The sequence below is a fragment of the Leptonychotes weddellii genome, chromosome 2 (assembly GCF_054177405.1).
Source record: "Leptonychotes weddellii isolate Sample4059 chromosome 2, ASM5417740v2, whole genome shotgun sequence".
Taxonomy (NCBI): Eukaryota; Metazoa; Chordata; class Mammalia; order Carnivora; family Phocidae; genus Leptonychotes; species Leptonychotes weddellii.
In genome coordinates this window covers 109,811,652-109,829,821 of record NC_138370.1, presented here as the reverse complement: position 1 = coordinate 109,829,821, position 18,170 = coordinate 109,811,652, and the positions used below count along the sequence as shown (strand labels likewise).

The 18,170-nt window shown below is 34.7% G+C and overlaps 1 protein-coding gene across 1 annotated transcript in view; it reads left to right on the top strand.

Moving 5' to 3' along the window:
- Positions 1 to 18,170, top strand: part of GRID2 (glutamate ionotropic receptor delta type subunit 2) — a 1,321,579-nt gene that overhangs the window by 394,485 nt on the left and 908,924 nt on the right. The gene's annotated exons all lie outside the window — the stretch shown is intronic.

Below are 18,170 nucleotides of genomic sequence, written 5' to 3'. Positions count from 1 at the left end.
GAAAAGCAGCGGAGAACACATTGTTCCCAAGTGCACATGAACCATTCTCCAAGATCATAGGTTAGGCCACAAATAATTCTTAATAAATTTAGAGGACTGAAATCATAACAAGCATCTTTTGTGACCACAGTGTTATGAAACTAGAAATTAATCAAATGAAGAAATGGGAAAATTCACACATATATGGAGATTAAACTACATGCTATCAAACAACCAATTGGTCAAAAAAGAAATGAAAAGAGAAGTTTAAATACCTTGAAACAAATGAAAATAAAAATACAACATCAAAATTTATGGGATGCAGCAAAAACAGTTTTGAGAGGGAAGTTGATAACAATAAATGTCTACCTCGAGAAATAAGGAAAGTCTCTAATAACCTAAATTTACCTCTCAAAGGACTAGAAAAAAAGAACAAATGAAATTCCAAAATAGGAGAAGAAAGGAAATGCAAAGATTAGAGCAGACATAAATGAAATAGAGACTAAAAAAGACTGTAGAAAAGATCAGTACAACTCTAAGCTATTTCTTTGAAAAGATAAACAAAATTGACAAACCTTTAGCTAGACTCATCAAGTAACAAAGAGGACTCAACTGAATAAAATTACAAATGAAGGTGACTGTGGGGGTGCCTGGGTGGCTCAGTCCTTAAGCGTCTGCCTTTGGCTCAGGTCATGATCCCAGTGTCCTGGGATCAAGTCCCACATCGGGCTCCCTGCTCCGCGGGGAGCCTGCTTCTCCCTCTCCCACTCCCCCTGCTTGTGTTCCCTCTCTCGCTGTGTCTCTCTCTGTGAAATAAATAAATAAAATCTTCAAAAAAATTTTTTGAAAAAAAAAAAGAAAGTGAATGTGTTACAGCTGATACCACAGAAATACAAAATATTCTATGAAATTACTATAAACAATTATATGCCAATAAATTGGGCAAACTAGAAGAAATCAGTAAATTCCTAGAAACATACAACTTACCAATACTGAATCATGAAGAAATAGAAAATGAACCAATTGATTACTAGTATGGAGATTAGATTAGTAATCAAAAACCTTCCAACAAACAAAAGGCCAGGACCAGATGTCTTCACTGGTGAATTCTACCAAACGTTCAAAGAAGAATTAATACCAGTCCTTCTGAAACCCTTCCAAAAAAAAAAAAAATAGAAATGGAATCTCTTCTAAACTCCTTTTATGAGGATAGCAATTCCCTGGTACCGAAAACCGATGAAGATGCCACAAGAAAAGAAAATTACAGGCCAATATCCCTAATGAATATAGCTGGAAAAATTCTCATCAGGGGATGCCTGGGTGGCTCAGTCAGTTAAGCCTCTGCCTTCACCTCAGGTCATGATCCCAGGGTCCTGGGATTGAGTCCCACATCAGGCTCTTTGCTCAGCGGGGAGCCTGCTTCTCCTTCTGTCTGCTGCTCCCCCTGCTTGTGCTTGCTCTCTCTTTCTCTCCGACAAATAAAAAAATTCTCATCAAAATATCAGCAAAGCAGATGCAACAATACATTAAAAAAATCATACACAATAATCAAGTGGGATTTATTCCACATATGTGTGGTTTAATACCTGCAAATCAGTTAATGTGACACACCACATTAACAAAATGAAGGATTAAAAATCATATGATTATCTTGATAGATACAGAAAAAGCATCTGACAAAACTTAATATCGTTTTATAATTAAAAAAAACTTTAAACAGAGTATCTCCCATACCTCAATACAGTAAAGGCCATATTTGACAAGCCCACAGCTAACATCATACTCAACAGTGAAAAACTGAAAGCTTTTCTTCTAAGATCAGGAACAAGACAAGGATGTCCACTCTTGCCACTTCTTTTCAACATAGTGTTGGAAGTCGTAGCCAGAGCAGTTAGGCAAGAGAAAGAAATAGAAGGCATCCAAATTGGAAAAGGAGATGTAAAATTGTCACCATTTGAAGATGACATGACTTTATATATAGAAAACCCTAAAGACACTATCAAAAAACTGTTAGAACTAATAAATTCCATAAAATGGTAGGATACAAAATCAATACACAAAACTCTGTTGTATTTCTAAACACTAATAATGAACTATCTGAAAGTGAAATAAAATAATCCCATTTATAATTACATTAAAAATAATAAAATACCTAAGAATAAATTTAATCAAGGAAGTAAAACACCTGAATATTGAAAACTGCAAGACATTAATGAAAGAAATTAGAGAAGATAAAAATAAATGGAAGGATATTCTCTGCTCATGGATTAGAAGAATTAATATTGTTAAAATGTCCATACTACCCAAAGGAATATACAGATTTAGTGAAGTCCTTATCAAAATTCCTATGTCATTTTGTCAGAGAAAAAGAACAAACAATCCTAAAATTTCTATAGAACCATAAAAGACCAAAAATAGCCAAAGCAATCTTGATAAAAAACAAAGCTGAAGGCACTGTGCTCCCTGATATCAAACAATATTACAAGTATAGCAATGAAAACAATGTGGTATTGGCATAAAAACAGATGTCAATAGAACAGAATAGAGAACCCAGAAATAAACTCACACATATATGTCAATTTATGACAAAGGAACCAAGAATATACAAGAAAGGATAGTCTCTTAAATGGAAAGTGTTAGGAAAATTGGACAACTACACGCAAAAGAATGAAACTGGACCACTGTCCTATACCATATACAAAACTTAAAATGAATTAAAAATTTGAACATGAGACCTGAAACCACAAAACTCCTAGAAGAAACATAAACAGCCAGTTCCTTGACATAGGGTGTTGCCAAAGATGTTTTGAATCTGACAGCAAAAGGAAAAACCACAAAAGCAAAAATAAACAGGTGGGACTACACAAACTAAAAAGCTTCTACACAGCAAAGGAAACCATCAATAAAATGAAAGGCAATCTATTGAATGGGAGAAAATACTTGCAAATCATGTATCTGGTATCCCAAACATATAAAGAACTAATATAACTCAACAACAAGAAAAACAATCCACAATTGGCCAACAGGTACATCAGGTATATCATTAATCATCAGGGGAATTCAAATCAAAACCACATTGAAATATCATCTTACATGTGATATATGTAATGGAGTATCATTCAGCCATTAAAAAAGAATGTAATCTTAGACTGTTGAATCTCAGATCTGTACCTCTGAAACAAATAATGCAATATATGTTAAGAAAAAAAGAAGAAGAAGAAGGTAGCGGGAGGGGAAGAATGAAGCGGGGAAAATCGGAGGGGTGGACGAACCATGAGAGACGATGGACTCTGAAAAACAAACTGAGGGTTCTAGAGGGGAGGGGGGTGGGAGGATGGGTTGGCCTGGTGGTGGGTATTGAGGAGGGCACGTTCTGAATGGAGCACTGGGTGTTATGCACAAACAATGAATCATGGAACACTTCATCTAGAACTAATGATGTAATGTATGGGGATTAACATAAGAATAAAAAAAAAAAAAGAATGTAATCTTGCCACCTGTGACTAGTGAATTGTGAATTGTGCTGTCTGGCATTCTGGCCAGGTACAATACATTGTAACAAATAAGGTGCCGATTAAACATTCTTGAGTAATTGACTCTTTCAGGTGAAATTTATTTCAGAGTCATAGTTTGAGATTTGCAGGTACAATGGAAATTTATACAATAAACTATCAGGTTCTAGTGCTCAATCCTTTGTATTTTCCTCTGAAGTATCACAGTAAAGGATCAACCTTACTGTGAATAAAGCAGGAACATAGGATGAGTGGAAACTAGTAGGGTCCAGATGCCCTATGTTGACCATAAGGGTATATTAAATTATGATCATTGTTGATAAAAATTCTGAGATCAGAAATGACGAAGTAGGATGATACTTGTTTCTGATTTCAATTGTATGAGAGTATTTAAAAATAATTTGATCCTTTGATTTAGAGTACCTTTTTTTTAATGAATTGATCTTAACTTGCGAATGTTACTCAGTGCTTAATATACTGTTTTTCATTTCTTCTTCCTGGTCTCAACTCGTTATGCAGACACACACACACACACCCCTAGGTCTATGTTTATACTATTTATTCAAGTTAATACCACTTTTTGCTATGTTAGGGAAAAGACCACTTGTTCTATTCCTCACAGTTTGGGTAAAATCTAAAATATTTAAAAAGAATTGTTTTAAGGGCGCCTGGGTGGCTCAGTCAGCATCCAACTCTTGATCTCAGCTCATGTCCTGATCTCAACGATATGACTTCAAGCCCCATGTTGGGCCCCATGCTGGGCTCCATGCTAGTCATGGAGCCTATTAAAAAAAAAAAGAAAGAAAAAAAAGAAAGAAAAAGAATTGTTTTAATACTACATGATGATTACTTTGAATTTTGGCTCATTCATTGTATTATTGATATGAAAGAAATATATATTTACATTTCTGCTTAATTATTTTTCAAGAGTTTTACCTGCTATGATCTTCCCAGTGTATTTGAACATACGCTAATTGTAATGAGAACAATAGCTGGGAAGTGGAGGAGGAATGAGGTCTCCCTTTTGGTTTTTGGTTTCAGTCTAGACATGTTAGCCCTGGAAGTTCTTCATGTATTTAAATATTTAAGGACCTTGATACAACTTTTAGTGCTACAGAGTAAAAAGGAAAGTAAAAATAAGTAAAGAGAGGGAGGGAGGGAGGAAGGAAGGAAGGAAGGAAGGAAGGAAGAAATATGGCCACCATGTAAATTTTTGAAGTAATACAGTTTGGCCAAAAATCAGTTGGGTTTTTTTCCTCCCTTGCTTTCCAGTTTGACTCAAACAAGTGCCCCAAAATATTAAATATTAAATTTTCTCAGTTGTCCTTCATTAAAGAAATGCAGAATAGAATGCAGTAAATCTGCATTCAGCTACCTTTAAACTATTGTAGATCTAGTGATGAGGTAGTAACTGCAATAATTTTGCTTTACTCTGAAATATTTGTGCTGCCTCTATATATCTTCCTAAAATTGTCATCAGCTTGGACATATTTCACTCTACATTACCTGATAAAGTAGTCTGTGGTATGCTGTTAATAAACCCATGGTTGAATGAACTCATGAGTAACTTCAAGTATCAGAATTAAAATCTAGAGAATTTATGTCACATTAGACATGGCATATAGCTTATAAAATATACTTATTGTGGCAGTTTTTATTATAAAAATGCAAAGCTTTGGAAGAAACTGTCATCTAGTTTCACCCTATGATTAGTGGTGAGAACAATATCAGAATATCTGGAGGTTCTGTCTTGGTGATGTTTAGTTGCAACTGTGTAGGCTTTATAGTAGGTATTAATTAATTTGCCATTAATTTACCAGTTATTTGATACTTTTATCTGAAAGCAATTTGTATATTTAGTTTTGCTCCTGGAATGTTAAGTAAATGAAATTAATTATGGTAAAATTTATCTCCATTTATCAGTTATAAGAACTCATAAATCTTACCTCATATGGTCCTTTTAAATATTTATGTCATATTTCACTGGTATTCATGAACTTGAAGTATGAAGAACCATTATTTTACTTCTGATCTGTCACTAAGCTTCTGTGTCACTTTGAGCAAGTCACTTTTTCTCTGGACCTAACATCATCTTTATATTTCCTTGAGATATAATTTTCTTGGATACTTTTAAAGGACTGAGATTTTATGGTACCATCTCCATAGGAAGATAACTTCTTTTATTTACCCAATCCCTCCTATGCATAGATTTCTTTTCAGAAGTTTTTGCCAATTGGACAAGTTATTTATAGAGAAGATGTACTACCTCCAGAGCATCAATGTTGACAACAGTACTGCCTTCCCTTTACTTACCAAACATATAGAGAGTTCATAGGGTACAAATCCTCAAATCTTTGAGAATTTGTCACAACGGGGGCTAGATAAATATTAATTCAGTTGATGATGAAAAGCTTATATGACCTAACTATAGAGAAAACCAAACATAGAATTAGACATAATCTAATCTATAATGATACCAACTGCCTTGCTATAATGGTAGAATAATAAAATGAGTTACTTTTAAGATGAATGTGCAGATTTGGTTCTGTTCTGATTTTGAATAACATTCTCATCTCTAATTTTTATTTATTCTTTAGAGCTTTTGTCAGAATGATTTGTGATTTCTCTAGGAATTGTTTTTACTTTAGGGAGGTATGCATATAGAAAGAAAAAACAAATTCCCCTAGAAGCTCTATGGCATTTGTTTTAAAGTTTCAGAAGAACATGCAAAAAATGCATTATTCGATATGTGTTTCTTGGGATCCTCCTATGCTCATGATAGAGTAATAAGCAAAGTTCTGTTTTTAAGAAAAATATAATCTAGTAAGTTGTCAGGGAGAAAAATCATGCTACAACTCTTATCTATGATTTTCCTTTCCATTTCTTCTTTGTTATCCAGTTCTCTTTGCTTTTTCCATTATACTTTCTAGGATGAGGCTCTTCCATAATTATATAGGAAAAGAGATCATTATAAACTACCTGACCTTCCCCTTTTCCTCACTAAATGTCAGCTTAGTCGCACACAAATCCTGACAAGAAGCAAAAAGATTTATTAGTAAACATCCAATAGAATTTATTACTAACCATCCTCCCAGGTAGTGTTGTGGACTTATATATTAGGTCTTAAGATGTAGTTATTTCAGCTTTTACCTGCTGTAATATAATCCCATTTTTCATTGATCATAATTGGATTCCTGAGCATAGTTTTACTCCAAACTTTAATGATACAATTTCTCCTTATTGAAATTTCTACACTTGGGTTTCTAACTCAAGAATTCACAGGATGACATGATTTCTGCTTTTAGTAATGGGCTGTCTTTTTCTTCTGTCTCTTCCTAGGACTAGAACATTGATATGTCTTTGCCTGGCTCCATCTTTATTTTCTGTTAACTGCCCAGCCCAGTGACAAAGACTCTCATGCTTGTAGTCATATCCTGATGACAATTGCCAGCTTGTTTAGATTCTGAATATCTTTTTCCAGTGTCTTCAATCTCAATACTTAAGGCATACATTGAGAAACTGTATCGCCTAAGATATTTTGTTTAGGAAATGCCAAATACAAACACAGAAACAAAAACAAAGCCCTCAAACTGGCTTAAACAAATAAACAAGGCAATGTTGTTGGCTTAAAAACATAAAATCGTAAGGTTCGGTGTAGAGGTTCAGTCAAACTATCATCCCTGGCTCTTCTAGCTTTCCCCTGACTTCCAGGGTGTTAGCGTCATCCTGGGAATCTATGTATCTCAGTCCCACCAGCAACCTCATACTGTCTCGTAGCAAAATTTCTACAACCAAGTATTCTAACTTTCATTAAGCTTATAGCATATAATCCAAGGGTAGGGAGGGAAGCTTTCTATCACCTCTGCACAAGTCTTGGGATTCACCTCTTTGCTCTCAGTTGGATTTGTGTCCATTCCTAAGAAACTATTGTACTTAAAGCAATGGATACACTAAAATTTTAAGCCAGTCAGGGTCCTCTGCTAGAGCTGAGGGTGGAATTAATTCCACAAAATTTGTAAGGTTTTCTTCTAAGGAAAATGAGAGGAAAGGAAGATGTATGGATGCTGGAGAAGCAATGAACCAATATCCCTTACAGACATTTTCAGATACCTCATATCCTAATACCAGGTGCCACCTGTTTACAGGAAATGATTATGGCTTGCCCACTGAACTCAGTGTCTACTGTTACCTTATTCAGCTGGAAATACTTCCCGCAAACAGGTGCTGACGTAAGGGGCAAATCTTTCTGCTTCTAAACTTCTTTTGCTACTCAGCTCAGTTGCTTTAGTTGAGGCATTAGGATCAGTAATGAATATAGAAATTCAACACCCATAAATGAGGACTTTAATTCAATTCAAAATAGTAACAGTAAAAGAACATCTTAGACATTCACATGGACTAAGAAGGAATTCAAGAGATACGGTGCTAGGAATGACACACTTACCCTCAGCTGGTATTAATGATTCCAGACCCTTACTCAAGAGCAAAGTGATCTTACGGAAGTAGCAGCGGAGTATTTCTTATGCCAGCTGTCTCGAGCCTTTTTGACGTATTTTGAAAAGTTTAATGCCTATTCTGCAACCTTCATATATTCTATATTACAAAAATGTTTGGGATAACTCCTGTTTTATTTCTCATCCCAACTACTTGTAGATTTTGAAGTCTCAGTATTTCAGTAAAAGAAAGTTGTGGAAGAGCATACTTCATTTTCCATTTGCAGTAGTAATTTAAACAGATATTTAAATATGTATTTAAAAATATTTTTATTAAAAAATACTTTTGGAGATAACATTTTTTTATTTGTAAAACTGAACTTCAGATTGCATCAAATCAAATATAAATTATTCAGTGGGCATCTAATATTTACTGTATCTTCACAGAATACTAATTATAAGAAAACTATTTTTCTCATTTTTTTCACTAGAAAATTGGAGTATTTGTTGATTCTTGGCAAACACATATTTGCATAAGTAATGGACAAAGCAAACATATAGACTATGTGTACATATAATTTGTACATATAGTTGATTAAGAAAAAAAGCATAAATAATGAATTACAATAGAAAATAGATTGAGAAAATGAAATATGGGTGGCATCCTGACCATGCTTTAAAATAGTTTAGGTAGCAACAATTATTAAAATATTTCTACTAAGAGAAACAAAAAGACAAATAGATTAAAAATAATATAAAGTTTTAAAGGGATAAATTTATAACAAAGCAGTAAAAGAAAGCCAGTAAAGAAATTAATTAAAAAAACCCCTACCATCCTTCAAATAATATGCAATTAAAGGGCAATAATCAAAATAAGAATTCTAAATAAAAATATTTGTATAACTGTTCTAAATATACACAAAAAAATTTCTTGATTTTTAAAATAATTTAAAAAATTAGTCCATACAGTAAGGGCTGTTTCACTTACAAAATGTAGAATTTTCAAATACAAATTCTTAAGTAACTACAGAGAGGTAGTATTGAGAAATAGACAAACTTGAAACCGTGTTCTTTTTTCCATTGACTTTTCTTTTTAGTGTTGTTAAAGAAAATACATATGCTGACTCAATTTTTTGGTTCTTTTTCCCACACTTGTTCTGACCTTTCTTTGCCTTCAATGTCAGCCATGATCCATAGGCATGAACAACCTCTACACTTTCAAATACAAACTTATACTATACTGTAATGACTTTTGACATTCATAGCCATTTCAACATTCTAATAACTAAATGGTTTAAAGGTAATAGGCAAAAAGTATGAACAACTCTTTGATTAACTATGTCTTGATGTTTTGAACCTTGAAAAGTCTAATCTGAAATATCCTTCATCATAACCTATGTAGACAAGGGAAAGTGAGACTTCAATAGCCACTAGACAGTTTGGATGACAGCCAGATGAGCCAATGTTCTAAGGGCTGGCAGTGACCTTGGAGTGAATTTTGCAAAGGTGCAAATTTCTCTGTCTCAGACAGGCAGTTCGGTGATTAAGTAAGCACACCCCCAAAGCTACAGTGCTTGGTAAATGCTTGTCAGCTGTAAACAATATTCTTTCTCTAAAGGACTTTGACTGGAATGCTGAAGATAGAGCCAGATTTACAGTATAATAGTCTGTACCTCATATGTAAAAAGTGCCAAATAACTGGGGAGATTTATGCAATTTAGATTAAATCATGAAAAAAATAAAACCTTATAGCTTTTCATTCCTTGAAGCAAGATAAAATTTTTTCACTTTTCCTTAGTATTTCTTCCTTTGAGCAACATTGTCTCATAATCTTTTAGAAAAAAAAAAGTCAAGAGACAGAAACAGTAAGCAAGTGTATTTGTTTATATATTTGTCTAAAAAGAGTTCTTATTATCCCTGGATTTTTGAGGTCTGTGACAAGCATAAAATTTCTTGGGGAGAATACTAAAGAAATGTATGAATGTATTCTTAGCAGCAAAAGAAATGTTAGAGTGAACAAAGTCAAATTATCTGACAGCTATAGAATCATAGATATGAGGTTTAAAATGCCCAAGGAAGTGAAGGAATATTGTGAGTGGCATCTTAGGATATCTAAGAAGAAAGGTAATAACTGCAATATATTTTTATGTGAGTTTTTTCACTTGATTCTTTTTGACTCTGACCAACATACTAGACCATGGCATAATACAAACAAGATTTTTTAGGCCATTAGTGTGTAACAGGGTGCTTGCTATTTGATAAGTTTATATTAAAACATCCATCAAATACACAAATTATGGCAAGTGAATGTGTAAAGTGCTTCATTAATAAAGGTACAATGTGTATATATCTATTTCTGTCTAGTTTTATGTGGGTGCATATATTGTTGCAGAAATTGGAAGAAATATGCTCAGAAAAGAGATAGCAAGCTTATGACTTTCAAAGGCTACAATATGGATTTCATTTATTTCAATTCTCTTTTGAATCAATGCTTTGTAAAATTATATTTTAATATTCAGTCTGGTAATGAGCATAACAGAAGGTACGTATTAATGTATTGTATTAATTAAAGAAAGAAAGAAAAGATGAATGAGTGAAAAATTCATAGCACTTACTTTGACACCTAAAGAGTTTTTACTATTATTGATTGCTATGTGAAACAGGTTTATTACAAATTCAACTAATAAACCCTCTTTAAGACAATGATTAGTTAAGTAACTGCTTGGAGAATGGAAGTATTAAACCCAACGACTATCACAATCTGTAGACATATCAGGTATTGTCTTTCAGAGATATGTCCTTAGCCTGAATTTATTCAATTATGTTATCAAAATATTTTCAGTGAGATATAGAATGATACCACTTTGGATGCAATTGTTAAAATCTAAAGAGAGCTAAGGTTCCCTGTGACTTTGAAACATTGGAGGAAAATAGCTGGCTGAACACAAATCAGGTTGGTCTGAAACCAGTTATTGTGAATAAGCAATGTGATTTTACTGAAAGCTCATATATTATGCACCCTGGTTTTTGTTTTTTTATTTTTTACACAGTGGTATTTGTTTGGTTTAAAACAACAAAATACTTGAATGTCTTCATAGTAAGATGATGGCAAATATCGGAAAACAAGTCTCAGTTTGAGTATGACTGAGTGTGCAACTTAATTTCCACATTTCAAAACTGAAGGGATAGACATGTGTGAGACTCAGAGATGCCAACTAAAATGATTAGTGGCCTGGAAATCAGGGCCCCTGAAGAAGAGTTCAAAGAGTTACTGTCATTTAGTTTGAGAAAGGATGGAAATTCGCATATGTAAAGGACTATAGTAAAAAAGATTTCCAAAATGAACAAATGTGTGAAAATCATAAGAAATAAGATAAAGTAAAAATAAAGAGGATTTAAACTAAGTATGAGAATGTTATGAAAACCAGATGGTGTTTTAAAAAGGGTATAATTTTCATCACTTAACTATAGAATTAGAAAGTCTCTTATCTCTATTGATGCTAGCAATACCTAAATAATGACAATATGAAGAAAACTTTGTCAGTGCTTGTTCTCCAAAAGAAAGAAAAGAAAAAAGTTATTTTGCATGTTTCTAATGCATAAACCATTTCTGATCTCTGATAATACTATAAAAGTTAGCATGCAGACCAGTTAATGCCTTATGGAATACTTAGGGTTTTTATTTTGCTGCACAGGTCTCTCAATTTTTTGCCCTAGTAACGGAATGTGATGGGTGTTTTGTAAGACTAATGTAACCTGTAGTATTGGACATTTCATAGTCTTGTAGTCTTGAGAGTACTAAGGGCTTTGGTGGCTGTTGTATTATTTTGGGAAGAGCAGTTCATAAGTCAGTTTGATTATATGTTGGAAAAAGACTCAGACCTCCCCATAGCACTGAAAAAGCTCATGGAGTCTGTCTACCCAGATACCAAGGAACTGGAGCATGGTAGAAGGAGATAAGACAGCCCTAAAAAATAGGGGTTTACCCATGTGAGAGGAAATACAAAATATATGTGAGGAACATATATTGTAGGATCAAATTACTTGGGTTCAAACCCAAATCTATCAGTAAATTATATAATTTATGCCTTCATCTGTAAATGGCAGTGAAGATGATATGGACTTCATTGTAAAGTAATTATTGTAACTACAGTACTTAAACTAGTAGCCAGGACAGCATGTAAAAATGACATAAGGTTTAGTGATTATCATTAAGAATTATTCATGTGGGTTTGATTTGTTTTGAACCAGTGGACTTAGAAATAGCATTTTATTTTTTTTATTTATTATTTATCTATTTATTTTGTCCTTTTAGAAATAGCATTTTAGCATCCAGACATAAAATGACCATTTGGGGGGTGCTTGCATGGCTCAATCTGTTAAGCACTTGCCTTCGGCTCAGGTCATGATCTCAGGGTCCTGGGATTGAGCCCCTTGTCAGGCTCCCTGCTAAGCAGGGAGCCTTCTTCTTCCTCTACCCTCTGCAGATCCACTCCCTCTCTCAAATAAATAAATAAAATCTTAAAAAAATAAAAATAAAATGGCCATTTGGGAAAAGGTAGTAACTTCCTGGACTTAGCTTAAAATTAAAAAATAAATAAATAAAAGGAGAAAATTTTCTCTGATAGCACATATATTTTTTTCCTGTAACTGATCTTCCCCAAGAGTAGTTGCTTTTACTCCTGTGTATATTTTATATTTTCTTTTACATCTATTGTGAATTTTAAAAAAAGGATTTCATTTTCCTGATAGCATCACTTCTGTTATTACTTCCCATGTATGCATGTGACACTCTTAAATTGACCTTGTCTGTGTTTCATACCATAACTAATGGATATATCCCCTATGGAGAGGGCTACCTTATGGCAGTGGCTAGAGGCTATGTCTGAGGCCAGGCCATGAACTGCAGGAAGAACCAATGATGCTCAGTAACCATTAGTGCTGGCCTTACCTCTGGAGTCTAGACCTCAAATATGGGCATCAGACCAACCTTCTGGCTACTGGCTGAGCTCCAGTAGGCATAATATGCAAATGAATTTTAAACTTTGTTTCTACCATTTTGGGGATATTTAATCTACACCTATTGTCACTCCTAAAAAAAATAAATCATTAATTTCTGTGTCAGGCACCACTTTAAGCACTAGGGATATAGTGAGGAAACAGGCAGAGAAGGTCTCTACATTTAGGATGCTACCATTGTATAGACAGCAAATAAGTACTAGTGAAGATAATTTCATATTTTCCAAGAACTATTATAAAAAATACAATAGATAAATAGATATTAACAATACAGAGTAACTGAAAGGAGTGACCATTTTAGATGGAGTTGCTAGGAAATGTCTCTTTGAAGAATCATTTGAACAAGAACCTGAACTAAATGAAGAAATCTCCATTTGAAGGTCTAGGTGAGTAGTCGTGAATGTTCCTGCAACATTAGGAAAAGATGCAAAGAGCTTGAGGCAGGAAAGAGCTTGATGTATCAGAAAACAAAACGAAAACCTGTATGGATGAAACAAGGGAATTAAAGTGAAAAGCCTTTTAAGATATTATTGTTGAAGTACTCATGAGCCTTTCATCTAGGAATCTTGCATTTAATTTAATTCTAAGTGTAAGTTAGTGCAAGAATTTAAGTAATGACAATGGAATGGCATTATCATATTTACATGTTTTTAAAATTATTCAGTTCTGCATGGAGAATGCATTGTAGAAGGCACAGATTTTTACAAAATTCAGTATTTTGTGGATAGTATGGAGGATATTGTGTTATCTAGTCCAAAGATGACTATGAAATGAAAAGGATGCTATCTGTGGCGATGGTAGAAAGGAATCAAAATTTCCTTTGGAGATAGACATCTTGATGGACTGGTTGCAAATATCAAGAAAAATGGAAACATCCCAGATATCAGGGGCTGCTTTTTTCTTTTTTCTTATCAAAAGAGAGCTGAAAAGAAATCAGTTATATATTTGAATTTGGGCCTAAGGGGAAAGGTCAGTTCAGAATTTATAAAGTTGGAAATCAACATAGATCATGTTTAAAGCCATGAGAATAGATGAGATCTATGAGGATAGTGTGATAAAGAAGAATAAAGAGCCAGAAATTTAGCTCAAGGGCTCTTAACTTTCAGTGTTGAGTGGTTGGAGGAGGAAGAGCCATAAAATGTTACTAAGAAAGAGCGGCCATTGAGGCAGGATGAAGAACAGAAGACTGTTGTTTCCTGGCAGCCAAAAAGGTATGTTTTTAGAAGGGGGAGGAATCAGCTATGTCAAATATTGCTGAAAAGTTGAATAAGATGATGAAAAGGATTTTCCATTGGACCTAAGCAAGATAAAGGTCTCTGGTGACCTCTGCAAGAAAGTTTTAGTGGGAGTAGTGGGACAAACTGCCAACAGAGAGGAGCTTGAGAGGAGAAAGGGTGTATGTGTGATGGGGGTGGTGGCAGTGGGGGTGAGAGGAATCATATAGAATTGGCAAGTATTGATAATCCTTTTTGACATGTTTTTCTATGAGGGAAGCAAAGGTGCACCAGAGGAACATAGAGAAGATTTGAGACACAAAGTCTAAAACTAACGTAGAAGTGAACACTGATGATACAAGACAGATAACAGATAACTGACGGACCTAAGCCCTTGAGTAGATAAGAGGTAATGGGATCCAGAGTCCATGTACTTAAGATGCTCTTAAGTACACAGGTATTTATTAAGCCAATAAGGAGGGCAGATAAAAACTTATAAATGTAGACTGACATATCTGGTGTTGGGAAAAGGGATCTGTTCTCTTTTGATTGTTTCCGATTTTTAAAATATATGTCTAGATCATCAGCTGAAAATATGGGGAGAGGTGTTAGAGGTTTGAAGAACAAGATGCAATATATTCATTTCATCAAATGGAAGTGAACAATAATGAATTGGCGAGATGCGGCGTACATTAGTACCTAATTTTTTACTTTCACTTGGGTTATATTTTGTGGTTATTTGGAAATCCACAAGAACCATTTTTTGTTGCAACATCTAGATTTTAAATCTTGTTAGATAATGTTTTTTAACTCTTGTTAAATAAACTTTGATGTGCCACCACATAGCCTAATAGTTAATAAGTGTGGCCTTTTGAGTCAAACAGGCCTGACTTCAACAGGATAAATTCCTTAATATGTAAGCCTCAACTTCTTTTTGTACCCAATAGGGATGTTGTCTTCAGAATAAGTTTAAACCTGGACTTCACTACTGACTGAGGAACCTCCAGCAATTCACTTATCTGGACAATTAGAATAAAAAGAGTTCCTAACTGGGGTGCCTGGGTGCCTCAGTTGGTTAAGCATCTGCCTTTGGCTCAGGTCATGATCCCTGAGTCCTGGGATCCAGCCCCATATCAGGCTCCCTGCTCAGTAGGGAGTCTGCTTCTCCCTCTCCCTCTGCCCCTCCCTTCTCACTTGTTTTCTCTCTCTCTCTCTGTCTCTGTCTCTCTCTCTCAGTTACAAAGATTAAAGAGGATAAATCCTTTGCCAAATATTCATCTCTTAATTGCACAATACTCAATGAAAATTATCTATCGATAGCAATGGTAGCAGTTACACTACTCAGGATCCAGTACTTGATAGTAGTATCTTTATGGCCATGAAGGTTTCTTTTTCCTTTCCTTTTCTTTTTTATGTATTTATTTATTTATTTGACACAGAAAGAGAGAGAGACAGCTAGAGAGGGAACACAAGCAGGGGGAGTGGGAGAGGGAAAAGCAGGCTTCCCGCGGAGCAGGGAGCCCGATGCGGGGCTCGATCCCAGGACCCTGGGATCACGACCTGAGCCGAAGGCAGACGCTTAACAACTGAGCCACCCAAGCGCCCCTTTCCTTTTCTTTTCTATTTTTTTTTTAATATAGTTTAACCAAAGCATTTCCTCTTGTTTCAATATCTATTGAGTCTATAGGGGATAGACTTAACCTATATAGCTGTGAAGAATGGTCCTACTTTGATCAAGTGTGAGATTTAGCATAGATTAAAACTATATATGTTGGAGAACAACAAAAAAGAAAAGAAAAAATCTGGTATAAAAACATTCTGAAAACAAATATGGACTATTTAAGGTAAATTGCTCTTCCTAGGAGGACCAATAAAAATCATTTTTATTTAATTTAAAAGTTTTAGTTCCTTTGAATAACAACCAGTCAAGAGGCCCACCAGCAAAAGAAAAACATTTTGATTGTTTACTCTAGGGACAGGATTCTAGAGAACACATGGAATTATTGGGAAAGGTCAGTTGGCTATAATAGAGAGAAGGTCATGTCTTAAAATGTCATTCCTTCCATCTATTCATAAACAAACAGGTAGGTGATCTTTCAGTGGAAATCAGTAATATCTCCAATGAAATCTGGGCTTTCAAATGTATACCAACTTCCCTTTATGACATTATCTTCCCAACTTTGTTTTTATATAACCTATATTCCTGTCAGACTGGCCTTGTTGCTCATTCTCTGACAGATCTCATTCCATATGTATTTGCATGCTTTTGCTAACAATGTTCTTTACACCTTAAATATTTTTTCCTTCATCTCCTGATGTTAAAATCCTATTTATTTTCATAGTTCTTTTTTTTTAAGATTTTATTTTTAAGTAATCCCTACACCAAATGTGGGGCTCAAACTTACAACCCCGAGGTCAAGAGCCGCATGCTCTACCAACTGAGCCAGCCAGGTGCCCCTATTTTTATAGTTCTAAATCAAGTGGAAAGGTGCTTTCTCCAATACTTCTTATCTGTGATGGCCTCCTCACTTTGTAAATATTCATTGCTCTTGATTTTATATCATATGTGTCTCTAAATAGTTACTAACTGCTATGAACTAATTAAATATATTAATTGATACAATATACTTAATTTTAGTATTGAGAGAAATATTAAGTATATTCTGTATATTCATATATGTATCATCTATGCTATCAAGCTCATGGAGAATGGAACTGGTATTAAAAACCTTGAATTCCTCTACAAATAGTAATAGATCTCTCTTCAGGACTGGAAGATCTCTTCTTCTTGCTGCTGGGAAGATTGTCCATGCCAAAGCTCTCAGCCCTTTTTGGGAAATGCTTTGGCTGAGGTAGTCTTCATTCAAGGATTATTTTCCTTTCACTGGGCAGCCAACATCCGATGACTGGTAACAGGAAAGTATGAAGGCACAGCCCTCTCACCCAGGAAACCTCTCCAGGGCCGTCAGAGCCTCCTTGGGTTGGGCACAGCCGCAGCCTCGTCTCTAGCTCTGTCCCTTCCTGTTCTGTCTCCTCACATCCCCAGAATTGCTGGTGGCCCGGAGAGCCTGTGCCCTAATAAATCTCCCTAATTCACCTCTCCATTTCACTGACTATTTCCTGGGAGACCCCCAACCAATGGCAGCTGGGAGGGAAGAACTAGTGAACCAAAAGGCACATTTTTATGTAATCCTGTTTTTCAAGCTTTTAGAATCACATCTGCTATTAGGCAATGACATTTTGAGCCTAATTTGTTCTTAAAAAATTTACAGATAGCTATGAGTACACTTGATCATGAGGTTCTAGATGATCAAGTTTTGCTATGTCTAACATTTATTAAAAAGACAGGTTTTACACTAATATGATGCAATAGCCTTTAAGTATTCACTATACTAGGCAATTGGTTATACAGAGCAGTGGCTAAATTTTCCTTATTAATTAAATCCACTGTCTGGAAATCCTACATGAACCTCTAGTTCATGTATTGAATTTGCCCATTTTAACTAGATTCGATACTAGGTCAATTATTTTTTCTCTAAACTTTGATCATTGCAAACCTTAGTGAGGAAAAAAAGTATTTCTAGAATTGGTTTTCTGTCTGCCTTATGCTAGAAGGTATCCATGCTAAAGAAAGATCACATTATTCAAATTCTAACTTCTTTCTAGTTTTTATATTATAAATTGTAATTAACTTTTCTTGTGTGGATTTTTGTAATATGGAACTACTGATTAAATTAGAGTAGGAAAGTAGCAGCAAGCTATTTATACTGTTTCACTGTATTTTCTAATTTTAACTCTGTGTTCTGGTTTCTTCAGAGCTCTGTTTAGTCAGACGTAAGAAATAATAATTAAAATCTTTAGGAAGCCGTATTCATGATGATAGTAGACAATTCACATGTGGTCCAGCCCACAGCTTCAAGGGTTATGGAGGTCAGAAGTGACCAAATATTTTGTGTCTAAGTGCCACCAAAGTGCAGACCTCAAAGAATCTCTCATGCTGTGCATCTTTTTTT